The sequence below is a fragment of the Bos grunniens genome, chromosome 29, assembly GCF_055505025.1.
Source record: "Bos grunniens cultivar Pamir isolate PY7600 chromosome 29, Bosgru_T2T1.0, whole genome shotgun sequence".
Taxonomy (NCBI): domain Eukaryota; kingdom Metazoa; phylum Chordata; class Mammalia; order Artiodactyla; family Bovidae; genus Bos; species Bos grunniens.
In genome coordinates, this window is record NC_141193.1 from 1,307,286 (window position 1) to 1,318,374 (window position 11,089).

General features: G+C 51.7%; 1 pseudogene; it reads right to left on the bottom strand.

Annotated features, from left to right (window-relative positions):
* Nucleotides 1-1,945: 1,945 nt before the first annotated feature.
* On the bottom strand, nt 1,946-6,132 carry LOC147341672 (nuclear pore complex protein Nup54 pseudogene; annotated as a pseudogene).
* Between the last annotated feature and the right edge of the window lie 4,957 nt (nt 6,133-11,089).

Genomic DNA, 11,089 nt, shown 5'->3' on the forward strand with positions numbered 1-11,089 from the left:
CTGGTGGGGTACAGTCCATGGGGTTGCAAAGAGTCAGACACGACTTAGCAACTAAAACAATAAAAATCCATACCTTTACCATTTTAGCCATTTTAAGTGTGCAGTTCAAGGGCATCGAGCACGTTCACACTCGTGGAAGCATCGCCACCATCCCTCTCCAAAACTTCATCTTCCCAAACAGAAACTCTGCCGCCACGAGACACTGACCACCGCGCTCACTGCTCAATTACAACCTCTCCCTTAACCATAGTACATTGTCAAAAATAGGGTGTTGACATTGGCACAGTTCAGTTTACTCAGGCACAGACCTGGTTTGGATTTCACCAGTTTTTATAGGCCCTTTTAATATAGTTCAATGAAGTTCCATCACATGTGAGGATTCCAAAAGCTAGTGCCACAACCATCACCTGAAAGAAACTCCCTCATTTTATCCGCAAATAATGACACCTTTCCCACCGTCCTGACCCCTGGCGACCACTGAGCAATCTCCCGGCAGTTCTGCCACACGGAGAACGTTACGTGAACGGAGGAGCGTTGACACAGTGCTTTGACGTTGGCTCCTCCCCCGCCACGTGGCACAGGAGGAGCGTTGACACAGCGCTTTGACGTCGGCTCCTCCCCCGCCACGTGGCACAGGAGGAGCGTTGACACAGCGCTTTGACGTCGGCTCCTCCCCCGCCACGTGGCACAGGAGGAGCGTTGACACAGCGCTTTGACGTTGGCTCCTCCCCCGCCACGTGGCACAGGAGGAGCGTTGACACAGCGCTTTGACGTTGGCTCCTCCCCCGCCACGTGGCACAGGAGGAGCGTTGACACAGCGCCTTGACGTTGGCTCCTCCCCCCCACGTGGCACATTCTGCTTGTGCTAAGTCACTCAGTCCTGTCCGACTCTGCGACCCCGCGGACTGTAGCCCATCAGGCTCCTCTGTCCATGGGATTCTCCAGGCAGGAGTACTGGAGTGGGTTCCCATGCTCTTCTCCAGGGGATCTTCCTGACCCAGGGATCACGCCCATGTCTCTCAAGTCTCCTGCAGTGGCAGGTGGGTTCTTTACCACTAGTGACACCGAGGAAGTCCCCAACTTGCTCGTTCAGTTCACTTCAGTCGCTCAGTCGTGTCTGACTCTGCTCTTTGCGACCCCATGGACTGCAGCACGCCAGGCTTCTCTGTCCATCACCAACTCCCGGAGCTTGCTCAAACTCAGGTCCATCGCATCGGTGATGCGATCCAAATATCTCATCCTCTGTCGTCCCCTTCTCCTCCTGCATTCAGTCTTTCCCAGCATCAGAGTCTTTTCCAATGAGTCAGTTCTTCACATCAGGTGGCCAAAGTATTGGAGTTTCAGCTTCAGCTTCGGTCCTTCCAATGAATATTCAGGACTGATTTCCTTTAGGATTTACTGGTTTGATCTTGCTGTCCAAGGGACTCTCAAGAGTCTTCTCCAACACCACAGTTCAAAAGCATCAATTCTTTGGTGCTCAGCTTTCTTTATAGTCCAACTCTCACATCCATGCATAACTACTGGAAAAACTATAGCTTTGACTAGATGGACCTTTGTTGGCAAAGTAATGTCTCTGCTTTTTATTTTTTTATTTTTTTTTTGCCAAGTAATTATACAGTTTATTTTGTTATGTGCAAAGTAGACATTTCATATTTACTTGCTATGGAAAGCAGAGTACAGGCTCAATGGAGAATAATCATTAAACATTGATTATTTTTAAGAACAACGCTGTTGTAAAAATGTAGAATAGTAAATATTTTTTGGTAATTATGTATTTCTCTTTTAAAGTAATTACAGCTTTTAGATATAAATCTTTAAAAGGCTATCTCTGAAGAGCAGTGAGGTGACTGTTATTTCAGATTTGATGAATAATAATTTTTCAGTAACCTTCTCAAAAACCAAGTCAAGAGAGAGGATTGTTTTTCCCCCCCCTCCATGTGGTCAGTTTCGTTTTTAAAGAAGGCCTGTTGTAACACGAAGATGTATTTCACAAACCTTTAACACAAGTTTGTGAGCTGTCAACTGAAGACACCACCTCTGATGTGGATGGTTTCATTCAATCCATGTTCTACCAACTTGATATCTTCTAAGTCATCTTTTATGACGCTAATCAAGTGGCTAAGGCCTTCCTGTTGTTGTTTCAAATGCTGCTTGATTTCTCGTAACAGATCTGCGTCTATGTAATATCTTTCTTCATATCTGACTGCTCCAAAGTGATTCTGCATCCTGATTTGGGACATCAGTTCATTTAGTCGGCCCTTAAACTGAGTAGGGGCATTTAGTTCACCCTGAATTGTATCTAGCTGAACTCGCAACTGCTCTTCATCAGCTTGGATGGCATACCCACTCTTCCTCTGAATTTCCTGTTTGATTAGAACCTGTAAAGTTCTCTGGGAAAGGTCCATAAGTTTCCTCTTGTATTGTGCAATTTTGGCCATGGTTGTAGTTTGATTCTTCTGTAATTCACCAATATCTTCAGATATTATATCTAATCTGGTCTGATGCTGCTTAGTCATCTGATCTTGAACCTTTAGTCTTCGAAGAAGTTCTTTGAAACCCACCATTGGTACAGGAATTAACTTTTCAGAATCAGGGTTATCCACCTTGGCTTGTTCCCAGATAATAGGATCAACAGCAGCAGGAGGATTCTGTAAAAGCTGTTTGATCTGTGCAGGAGAAAGCTCTGTTCTAGTCATAGAAAGGGTTACACCAAGTTGCTGCAATTGTGTTTTAATTGGTTTGTTCAAAATGGGCATACAATGTTGTAGCTGGAACTCTTCTTGAAGTACCATTTGGAGAATGCTCAACAACATAAATGACAACTTCTGTCTGATCATCTGGCAATGTTTTAATACCCTCTACGTTTACAGTAAGGGTCTGGTTTCCTCCCAAAACTTTATGCAATGATTCTACCAATTGCTGTTGCTGGCTTTGAATATCTATTTCTTTTTTGTTGAAAACTAAAACCACTAGCCCATCTTCATCTTTATTATTGGGCATGCAACTATAACCTACAGCCTTAAACCGGCAAAAGGGATTTTCTAGTGTGAATTCCACGGGTGGAATGTTATTGTTGAAATATCCTTTTCCTGTTCCGCAGAAGGCTTGTAGTTGATTCCATTTTGCCAAAATAGCATCTCTCTCATCTCCCAGTAGTGTTGGAGCAGAAAGGGCACTTGCAGTATTTATCAGCTGGTTGGACTGGGCAGGAGCTTGTTTAGGCTGACTGAAGAGACCACCTAATGTAGTCTGTTGCTGCTGTTGCTGCTGCTGCGTATTAAATCCTCCAAATCCAAGTCCGGTCCCCAGACCAGTACCTAAGCCAGTGCTAGTTCCAGTTGTCGTGCCAAAACCAGTCCCAAATCCAAAACCTTTGTTCTGAGTACTACCAAAGAATCCAGTAGTGCCCGTGTTAGCTGGAGTAGAAAAGCTGAATGCAGAACTCGCTGTGGTAGACGTTGTCCCAAATCCTCCAAACCCACCCTAGGAGGAGAGGGGCCTGCGGGGCCCCACCCGCATGCGCGAGCACCGGGGTTTTCCCCCCATTCCTCCCGTGGCCTCCTCAGGAGCCGCCGTCGCCCGCTCGGCTGCCGCCCGCCCTTTTCCGAAGCCCCCAAAGTCTCCGCGCGGGCAGGAGACCCCAGGATCCCCAAGCCGAAGAGTCTCGGACGGAAGGGCCGGACCAAAGACCTCCCTCCTCTGTCTCTGCTTTTTAATATGCTGTCTACGTTGGTCATAGCTTTTCTTCCAGAGAGCATGCTGCAGTCAGCATCTGCAGTGATTTTGGAGCCTAAGAAAATAAAGTCTCTCACTGTTTCCATTGTTTCCCCATCTATTTGCCATAAAGTGATGGGATGGGATGCCATGATCTTAGCTAAGATTTAAGCCAACTTTTTCACTCTCCTCTTTCTACAAGCTATAGACTTGTGGCTATATAGCAAGTCTTAAAATCATTTGTTGTTCTTCTAATTATATTATTTTTTAAAATTGCTTCGACTATTCTAGTTCCTTCATCTTTCTATATACCTTTTAGAAGCAGCTGAGAAGAAGAATCCTGCTAGGATTTTGATAAGAATTTCTTTAGAATTTGGGAGAATTGACATCTTAACTATGTTGAGTTTCCCAGTCCGTGAACCTGGTGTGTCTCTCTATCTTCGATTTTGGTCATTAGCATCTTGTAGTTTTCAGCATTCAGAGCTGTACATGTTGCTGTTGTTGCTGTTAGACCTGCGTGTCTTCTTTTTTGGAGAGTTTGTAACTATACTGTGCTCTAAGTTTTGGTTTCTAGTTGTTCATTCCTATTGTGTGGACGTGATGATTGATTTTTGCTGTGTTAACCTTGTATCTTCTGGCTTTGGTAAACTCAAAACTCATCTGTAAGCTCCAAGAGTTTGTTTTCTTGTTTGTTGTGTGTGTTCCTTAGGCCTTTCTGCACAATCGTGTCTCTCCACGTGCGAAGTCTGGGAAAGCCCACCTCCCCATGGACTCCAGGTCAGCAGGCCTCCCTGGAGCCCCAGCACCTCCTCGGCCCGCAGATGGCCAGCAGGCCTCCCTGGAGCCCCAGCACCTCCGCGGCCCGCAGATGGCCAGCAGGCATCCCTGGAGCCCCACCACCTCTGCGGCCCGCAGATGGCCAGCAGGCCTCCCTGGAGCCCCAGCACCTCTGCGGCCCGCAGATGGCCAGCAGGCCTCCCTGGAGCCCCAGCACCTCCGCGGCCCGCAGATGGCCCCCGCTTCCTCTCCCGTTTGGATTCGCTGTTTCCCAGTGTCCGTGTCCCCCAGGCCCTGGCCTTGGCTGCTCTTTTCTAGATCCTAAGATTTACCCCAAGGCTGACACCCGCTGGTCTTATTCACTCCCAGCTTTTTTTTTTTTTTAATGTTTATTTGGCTGCACCAGGTCCTAACTGTGGAGTGTGGGATACTCAGTCTCCATTGCGCAGCGGGGTCTTACCTGCGGTGTGTGGACTCTTAGATGTTCACGTGGGATCGAGTTTCCCAAGCAGGGATGCAGACTGGGCGCCCTGCTCTGGGAGCTCAGAGTCTCACGAACACCAGGGAAGCCCTTCATCGTCAGCTTTGTTGCCATCACGTGCCCTGATAGCCTCCAGGTCTGTGAAGACCCACCCTCCAGGCCGCCACACCTGACTGCCTCCGGGATGTCTCCATTTTTGATGTCCTGCGGATATTGTGAACGTGACCTGTCCTCATCTGCACACTCATCTCTCCTCCTGGGATGGACAGGACCGTAAAGTGACCCCAAGTGACCCTCCTTACAGGATCTCCTTCTGAGTGTGTACGAGCCTGTGATTACTACGAGGTATCACTCGTGGGATTATGTTTGGTTATATGGCAAAGGGGATGTTTGCAGATATAGTTAAGGCCCCTGATCAGTCGGGCTCCTCAAAAGGGAGGTTGCCTGGGGGGCCTGCCTGAATCTGTGGTTACCTGTATAGTTGTGTCCGACTCTGTGACCCCGTGGACTGGGGCCCACCAGGCTCCTCTGTCCGTGGAATTCTCCAGGCAAGAATGCTGAAGTGTGTTTCCATTTCCTTCTTGAGGGGATCTTCCTCACCCAGGGATTGAACCCACGTCTCCAGCATTGCAGGCAGATTCTTTACAGTTTCAGATTCCACCACGGAACCCGGGGAACTCTGAAATAGGGGTCTAGGTTTGGAGACTGTGAGTCAGAGAGAAGCAGCCCCGCCGGCCTGGGAGGAACACGACACGTTGTGCAGGGTCTGAGGGATCACGGGTCCCGGAGCTGTGGGCTCTCCTGCGGCTGAGGACCATCCCTGGCTGAGGGTGCTCAAGAAACGGAGAAGCGTTCTTCACACACCCCGCGCGGGGAGGGGAGGGCCCAGAGCCTCAGATGAGAGGCGCATGCAGTTGGCCCTTGACTGCAGCCTCGTGAGACCCCATGGGGGCTGCCGCTGAGCCATGCCTGGGCTTCAGACCTGGGGAAACTCTGAGATAGTAAGCGTGTGTGTGCTGTATTGACCAGCCCCTGAGTTGCGGTCACTGGCGGCCCAGCAACAGAAGACGAGTACACCTCCTCTTAGCACCGTGTGGTCCGGGGCCAGCACCCCCTGCCTGGCCGCCTGGAGCCACGGCGCTCTCCACACCCCCAGACATCTCAGCGAGCCCGTCCCCCCCAGCTGGGGACTCCTCACCAGTGCGTCCTGCTGCCCACCTGCGTGAGTTAGGCCCTCGATGACCCCCGACCAAACGGACTTCGAGCCAGCCTGCTTCCAGCCTCATCCTCGGGCTCTTCAGTTTCCAATAAAAGGTCAAACTGCTTTCGGTAAGAGCCGGGAGGGTCCTCCGCAGCTCCACCTGCGCCCAATCGTACCCCCTCCGTGAGCCGTGGTGTGAAGATGCCGTGTGTCTGTGGCATCCCGAGTACTTGGCGTGGGCCAGACTCTCCAGCTTCACCACAACACTGTGAGGTGGACGCTCACTGACCCCCATTTTCCAGGTGAGAAAACCGAAGCGAGAGCCCAGGTTACCTGGCAAAGGTCACGCAGCGTCTGACACTGACTCCAGATACTGCCAGCGCTTCCCCAGCAGCCCGCACGTCGCGGAGCTCGAGTCCCTGCCCCCGGACCAGCCCCCTGAGCCTGCACACCTTCTCTGGGGCCCCTCCCGTGTGCTCCCCAACTCCCCCCACCCCACGAGCAGGCTGAGTCCCTCTGCTGAGACCCCGCCACGCTCCTCCCCCCCAGGCAGCGGTGTGTCTCACTCATTCTGTAACAGACGCCAATGCGGGCCACACACAGTAGGTCTCTGTCAGTGAGTGAGCAAAAGAGAGTGTGGACTGGTCAGGCAGGCCGCCGGGAGAGGACGGTGATCAAGGTGGAAGCAGATCTGTGGGGTTTACTCACAAGGTAGGAGCTGGAAAAAATTTCATCGTGAGAATGCGTCTTGTGCAGAGGAAAAGCGTTTATTGAAGGATTTAACAATGGCCAGTGTGCACCAAAATATGCCAAGGAAGAGAGCGGGAGGCATTCAGGACTTGGAGGTGGCTGGCGAGACCCTGGAGAGGAGCCCGGCGGGACCCAGGGCCCCAGGCTCTAAAGACCATGAGGTGCCAGGAGCAAGGGCCACGGGAGCCCCTTCGGGTGGGGTTGGAATCGGGGGCAGCTTTCCGTTAGGGGGTGATGGACATGAGCCTGATGCCCTCCTCGTCTGCCTTCATCTGCAGCCGGGCTGCTGTATGCCCAGCTCTGGAGACAGGGCAGAAATTCTGGAGGACGTGATGACATTACAACTTCAGGGCTATGACATGCAGCCCAGGACGCATCCTGAGATGCCTGAGCTGGAAGAATTACATGGGCCTGTGGCTAGAGTCTTAGATCTTGCGCTGGCAGCACTCGGGCACACAGCAGCTGGACTGGGAGCAGCAGGGTTTGCAGCAGCTGGACTGGGAGCAGCACACGGGGATGCAGCAGCTGGACTGGGAGCACCAGGGTTTGCAGCAGCTGGACTGGGAGCAGCACACGGGGATGCAGCAGCTGGACTGGGAGCAGCAGGGTTTGCAGCAGCTGGACTGGGAGCAGCAGACGGGGATGCAGCAGCTGGACTGGGAGCAGCCACAGGAGCCACAGCCCCCACATGAGCCACAGCCCCCCTTGGAGCCCCCACAGGAGCCGCAGCCCCCACATGAGCCACAGCCCCCCTTGGAGCCTCCACAGGAGCCACAGCCCCCCTTGGAGCCCCCACAGGAGCCACAGCCCCCCTTGGAGCCCCCACAGGAGCCGCAGCCCCCTTTGCCACAGCTGGAGCAGGAGCAGGCTGGCACACAGCAGCACACGGGCTTGCAGCAGCAGACGGGCACACAGCAGCTGGAGCCGCAGCCCCCACAGGAGCCACAGCCTCCACAGCTGGAGCCGCAGCCCCCACAGCTGGAGCCGCAGCCTCCGGAACAGCCAGAGCAGCCCATGGTTCTGGTGGGTTGAGGGTGGAGTAGGTCAGAGGAGCAGGTGGAGAGAGAGAAGGTGCTCAGTGTGGGGCCTCCGGGGCCGGGAGCCTCTATATACCTGCCGGGTGTTTATACTCAACACATGACTTCCTCTTGTGTGTTTACCTCTTTCAAACACACACGTTATTCTTAAACTCTTTACAGTCCCATGAGCCCCCAGTAGCTCACACCAAGGTCTGCTTCCTTGATTTCTAAATGTAGTTTCCTCCTCAGGGTGTTTCTCTTTGTAAACAGAGCCTGTGCTCCCAGCTCAGGGAGCCCCGAGGTCTGACCACCCCAGGCGGCGAGTCACATCCTTGGTTTTCCTGTTTCTGCTCATCGATAAACCTCTGTAAGTTTCTATTTCTCTTCTTAAACATCAGTTGGTGTCATTTCTGTAAATAAAATTATTGAGCAGAAAAATAAAAGACTACTTATAGTTCCCAAATCCCCACACGGCCAGTCTCAATATTTTGTTGAATTTGAGAAGCAGGATTTGAAGTCCTTGGCCTTCCTGGCCTTCCTGCCTTCCCTCTGCTCAGTTCATCTCCCCAAACACGAATTAGACCCCCTATTCTTCTCTTCACGGGACCTGGCTTCACAAACTGCTATGACTCCTCCTACGCTTTTTAGCCTTCTTCAGTCCATTTTTATAAAAATCCCATGAGTCAACCGACATAGTGCACACTGACGGTCATTGAGGGCTGTGAAGACAGTTTGGGTGGATTGGCCACCATTTGCTTAGACATCTTCTCCGATGGAACTTCATTTTCTAGGAATTGATTTTAATTTTCCTACTGAGGTGACAGTTACATCCAGAGATGTGATTCAAGTGTTTCGAATCCGTGACCCCAGCAGTTTCGCTCAGCAGGCTGTGATGTAACTGCCCCCTGGTCGTGCTGGGTGGTCTCCATCATGCAGGGTCTCTGGCCCTTCCAGCCCCAGTCCCCAGGCCCACAGCCCCCTCCCTTCTGACTGGTGTTCCTGTAGTTGGAGGCACATAAACGATATCGTAAGCATATATCCTGGCTTCTTTGACTTAGCATCTTATCCTGTGTCTCAGAGACGTGCGTGAACTTTTATTTATTTTTTTGTTTTTGTGCGTGAACTTTTAATCGCCAAGAAGTGTTCCAGGTGGAAGTGTGCTCCCGAGGACCCTCTCACCCCTTGTTCGCAGATGCTGGCACTGTGCCCGGCGCTGGGCCGCGACGCACGGGACTCCCGTGAACCGCTCGCGCTGCCACTGTGTTGCTGGCGCGTGACTGGCATGCAGCATTGCTCGTTTCGGGCGCACAGCATCGGGATGCAGTTACATGTGTGTGTACACGCATCTTTCTGAGAATGTGTCTTATTTGTTTCGGTTACACGTGTAGACGTGGGCTGGGGGACTGTGGGTTGGGGACCGTGGCAAGGTTTAACTTCATCAGAGCCTGACGGTTTCCATGACACTCATGCCTTTTTCAACCTTGCTGGTGGGTCTGAGCGTACAGCGACTCCCTGTCTCCCCTTGTATTTGCAGATTTTAAGAATCTGCAGTGTTCCCGTGCGGGGGCAGTGATGGCTCACGTTCGCCTCGATTTGCATCTCTTTGGTGACTCAGGTTGTCAAGGACCTTCCCACATGCTTACTGGCCATTTGTATACTCTGGGAAAAACGTTCGTTCTGTTTTGGGACCAATTTTATTGTGGGTTTTTATTTGTTTTTCTTTTTTTCCGTGATTGATTTATTGGAATTCTCACAAATTATATCTAAATAAACTGTGTGTGTGTATATGTATATATTATATATATTTCTCCTATTATTTGCTTTGCCTCATTATTGTCTTGATATCTTTTTTCAATTTACAGATTACCTTGATGCAGACCATTTTTAAAGTCTCTGTTGAATTCGTTGCAATATTGCTGTTTTTTGTTTTGGCTTTTTGGCTGTGAAGCAAGCAAAGTCTTAGGTCCCTGACCAGGGATCAAACCCACACCCCCTGCATTGGAAGGCGAAGTCTTAACCACTCGACCACCTGGGAAGTCCGTGTCTTGATATCTTAACGGCATCCTTTGACAGGTTTTTTTTTTTACTTTCATGATCTAATTGAACACTTTTTATCTTTGATGGTTAGTATGCCTTCTTCTGAGCCCTCTGAAAAATCTGCTAGCTTTCCTTCTAGGAGCATCCCTTTTTGTTTTTACGTTTAGTTCTGTGATGGATGGCAAACTCGATTTGTATGAGAGAGTGTCGGCAGAGGTTCATTTCCCTCACACTCACCTGACTGCCTCAGCATCTGGGGCTGCAAAGACACGACAGGCATGGGGGATAAACTACATCGCAGCAGGGGGGCGACGGGAGCAGGCTCATTCTAGAAATGGCTGGCTGGGCGGTGAATGCTTTCAGGACTTGAAGGCCCTTCCCCACCCCCGGGATAACCAGACCCGAGGAACCGAACCTGGGCCCCGCGGGCTGGACAGGGGGGTGGGGGCCGAGGGGGCTCCTGGGCCTGCGTCTCAGTTCTTGAAGGAGGTTCAGGCGTTGGGGAGCCGCTCTGAAATGGGGGCGGGGGGTGGCGATGGGGATGGAGCCAGGACTCCACAGGCGGCGTGGGTTCCTTCTGTCCCACCAGCTCCTCTTGGTTCTGCTGTTGAAACACAGTTGGGATCTGGCTGGCTTCCCTGGTGGCTCAGACGGTAAAAACGTCTGCCTGCCATGCGGGAGACCCGGGTTCGATCCCTGGGTTGGGAAGATCCCCTGGAGCAGGAGATGGCAACTCACTCCAGTACTGTTGCCTGGAAGATTTCATGGTCGGAGGGGCCTGGTGGGCTGCAGTCCATGGGGTCGCAGAGTCGGACACGACTGAGCGACTTCGCTTCTTTCACCACCTTCACGCGGCCACCGACGCACAGCGCTTTCTGCACACCGGCTCCCCCTCCAGTCACTCTGTGAACATCCACGCCGCCAATCAAAAGCCTTGTGACAGCCGTGCTCTCACGGGGGTGAGTGCAGATTCCCTGCCTGCAAGTGTGGCCCCTGCAAGGCCTTGGAGAGGCTTGCGCTTAGAGTGGTTTTAGTTGTAGTCTCGGCGTCCTTGGCCGCTCTACCAGCTTCTAAGTGTTTTCACTGACCAGTTGGGCTTGAGAATTCTGT